Here is a 4346-nt window from a genome sequence, read left to right as displayed (position 1 = left end):
ATATATATATATATATATATATATATATATATATATATATATATATACACTTTAATAAAGATAACTTTTAGATAATTTTACTAAAATCTAATATTATTAATCAATATATCAATATTAACAAACTATATTATCAATATAATCAATCAATATTTTTAATATTACCAATATTATTAATATTGTCAATATCACCACAATATTATCAATATTATTATCAATATAATTAATTAATATTATCAATATTATAAATCAATATTAACAAACAATAATATTATCAATATTACCAATATTATCAATCAATATTATCAATACTAATAATTAATATTATCAATCAATATTATATATATTATCATTATCATCATTATCATCATTATCATCATCATCATCATCATTATCATTATCATCATTATTATCATCATTATCATCATTATCATTATCATCATCATTATCATTATCATTATCATTATCAGTAGCAATATCAACAACAGTATTTTATTATATCAGAGATATTTTTTATTTAACTCATATACATATAAAATTGTTATAATTAAAATTTATTTAATTTTATATAATAATATAAATATATTTTTAATAATATAATATTTTAAATTATAACAAATAATATATAACAATTCTATGTTCTAATAATTACTTAATTACTTAATAATTTAATAACTATTACAAAGTATAACTATAATTATAACTATAAATATTTACACATAATAATTAAAAATAATTTAACGTCTTCTTTCAAGCTTCCAAAACTCCTTCCTGGATGCTTTCCTGAAACAAACAATAATAATAAATATTAATATCATATATGAAATCTATACTATATATTTTATCTATACTACACACATACATATATAAGACATTTAGACTATCTATCACTCTTTTTTCTAAATTTTTATTTTTACCAAAGTTTATTCAAATTGTATAACAAAAAATTTAAACAAAAGTCTGTTTGAACTGTTTAACAAAAAAGATTAAACAAAAGTTGTTTGTTTTTAAGAAACTTATCCAATGATATTTTTTCACTTGACCTATTCCAGATAGCACAGTGAATTTGTAAAGTATTCTTCAAGTTTTCTCCTTTCCTGAATTGTATATCTTTAAGTAATTGTATATCCACAGAAGAATACTATAAGAATGATTCAGGAATTTACATGTACCATAATTGGAATTCTTGAAAACTTCTTAAAGTATTCAATTTTATTTTATATCAACAGATGTATACTTTTTTTAAGGAGATTTGTGTTTATAATAGATATAGAATTACGAAGTATTCGCAGTAAACTTCAACCAACAGTAGCATTACATCAATATTATAATTTTTCACTAAACAGTGTAAGTATATTATAACATGTATATAACAATTACATTGTTGACACTGTTAAATTATAATTGACGTAATGTTATTATTAGTTGATTTAGTAAACAACAGTTTTCTTCCTAATAAAATAATTAAAATAATTAAAATATATTTAATTCAAAACCTCACATTGAAAAAATTGTGTATAGAAAAAAGTTAAAAAAATATTATTATTTTGACTTTTAATTTATTTTTTTAAAAATAAACTTTATCTACATATATCTATATAATCAAATGTCTTGACTGATTCATCAACACGCCCAGCCCAAACCCCTAAACCTTAAACATTTATTAATTGTAAGAAGGGATTGTTAGAAATTCGACCATTAACAGGGTAAAAAGGGATAAAATGTGTTTTCCTTAATATCTTTTAAGGTTTGATGAGATATCGACTTGGTTTTTGCTTACAAAACTTATCCATACAAATGCTTAAAAACAATTCAGGATTTTGCCCTATCAATCTCTAAAGGGGCAAATCTAGATTTGAAGGTAAATTATAGAATTTTTCGCATACCGTAGCAATAAAGCACGGAATATCAAGCGAGTATGCAATAATACATTTTTTTTATACATATATTTAAAAAAAAATGTACATGTTTATATACAATAACTAAAAATATACCCAGGAGAAATTGAAGAGCATAAAATAAATTATAGACAAAATTATAGAAAATTTTATCATACACACATTTTTGTGTTTATTTAAATATTTTTATAAACATGTAATATAAAGAAATGTAATATTAAATATTAAACGCTGTAATTTAATGAATAACAATTTCTGATAAAATAAAGAATTTTTTAAAAATATAGCAGGTAACTTTTATTATTATTTTTTTGGTTCAATAAGTTATTATAGTATCTTTGTATTCTCTTTTATTCTTTATTCTAATAATATAAAAGTATATATCATTAATTCTTAATTCTGTTAAATATAAATAACTTTTAACAACGATAAATTTACATGTCAGTCAACACTTATTTCACGATGAGATCTGCTGAATGCAGTCACAGGAAGTAATTATAACAAATAAAACACTTGTAATTCAAATCTTCATAAATTCTCAGAGTATTTAAAATACTGAGTCACAAAGTATTTGTTATAAGGAACTTTTAAGGAATATTTCAAAATAAATTGATTATGATTAATTCTTTAAGAATTCTTCAAATATTCTTTTCTCTAATTTTGTATTTTTTTAAATAAATTCTCTATGGATATACTCTTATTCATCCTGTGCTATCTGAAATGTTCCTATTTAAAATTTTCGACTTGACTCAAGTTTATTTTATTTCCGATAGTTTCCTGAAATGAAATACCACTGTTAGATAGTTCAAATAGGTTTTGTGTTCATGAAAATTGTTTCCCTAATTTCTGACTATTATCTATCTATTTCCGATAAAAAAGAATGGGACGTATAATCTGAAACATCCTGTATACATACATACATAGATATGTACATACATACATACATATACAATGCACGTTCACACATATATATGTACATATAAGCCGCACACACGCCCAACGTTATACGCCTATACATAGCTTTGAGAAGTAAATAGAGACATAAATTTTGTACATTGCGTTTTATTCATATTTAAGGGAATGAAAGAGAATAAAATACTAAGACGAAACTTTTGTCTCAAAATTTTATCCTCTTTCTGGGACACTATATACAGGCTGTTTATTTGAAAAGTTTCCACGTAAATATCTTTCTTCCTACGCTTTTCACAAAAAAAAATGTTTAAACAAAAGTTGTACGGCTTAAAGGAAGATAAATAATGGTAAAATCAATGTTCTTAAAAATTGATTGTTTAAGTTCACATAAAGTTTATTGCCATTTTTTTTAATGGAATTATATGATTTCTTTTACATAATATGATTCCTCCAGTTATTCTACATATAAGTGTTAAATTAATTATATAATTTTATATTAAAAAAAAATGGCGGTAAACTTCATGTAAGCTTAAAAAATTGATTTCTTCAAAAATTGATTTTATCATTATTTGTCTTTCTTCAAGCCGTATAACTTTTATCTGAAACATTCTTTTTGTAAAAGACGTAGGAGAAAAGATATTTAGAAATGAACCATGCATATATACATATATGTAAAGTGTAAAGGGTGTCCCATTTTAATCAATTACCTCCAAACTTTTTTATTTGTGATTTTAAAAAGAAATACTTCAGACGAAAGTTTTTTGGTTTGAAGGAAGACATATGATTTTAATGTGAGTCGTGTCATATGTCATTTTTAAGAAATTTTAAAGAAGTTGTTTTTAAAACACTATAATAAAGTCCTCTTTCCTCTTAAGAATTTCCTGAAATATTTAAAATTTTGTTACAATATTTTTAATATAAATATGAAATATCTCGTGAAGTATAACTCACTTTTCTATAACTTTAACTTCATACTTTTATACGTATAATAATAGAAGGAAGCAAATAATAATAATAATTTTTACATTAGCAATTTTGTAAAATTGAATGTATCTATAAAATGTAATCAAATTTTTAAAAATAATTTTTTCTGTTTGTTTTACAACAATCAATTTATTTCATTATATACGTATCTATGTATAAAAGTATGAAGGTAATGTCATCGAAAAGTGAATACTTTATGAGATATTTTATATTTTATATTAAAAATATTATAACAAAATTTTAAATATCTCAGGAAAGTCTTAATAAAAGAGAGTTTTATTATAGCGTTTTGAAAACGTCTCAACGAGATCTACAACTTTTATTTATAAGAAAAAATTAAGTACCATTTAAGAAATTAGTCTCCTTTAAAATTTCTTGAAACTGACGACATGTATGACACGACTCACATTGGAATCATATACATATCTCTTCAAACCAAACAACTTTTGTCTGAAGCATTTTTTCTAAAATCACAAATATAAAAAGTTTTTGGGGGTGATCAATTAAAATGGGATACCCTGTGTATATATATATATATACATATATATATATATA

This window comes from Temnothorax curvispinosus, unplaced genomic scaffold (genome assembly GCF_003070985.1).
Source record: "Temnothorax curvispinosus isolate PA1 unplaced genomic scaffold, ASM307098v1 QBEX01007906.1, whole genome shotgun sequence".
In the NCBI taxonomy this organism is placed as follows: Eukaryota; Metazoa; Arthropoda; class Insecta; order Hymenoptera; family Formicidae; genus Temnothorax; species Temnothorax curvispinosus.
This window is presented reverse-complemented; position numbering follows the sequence as displayed.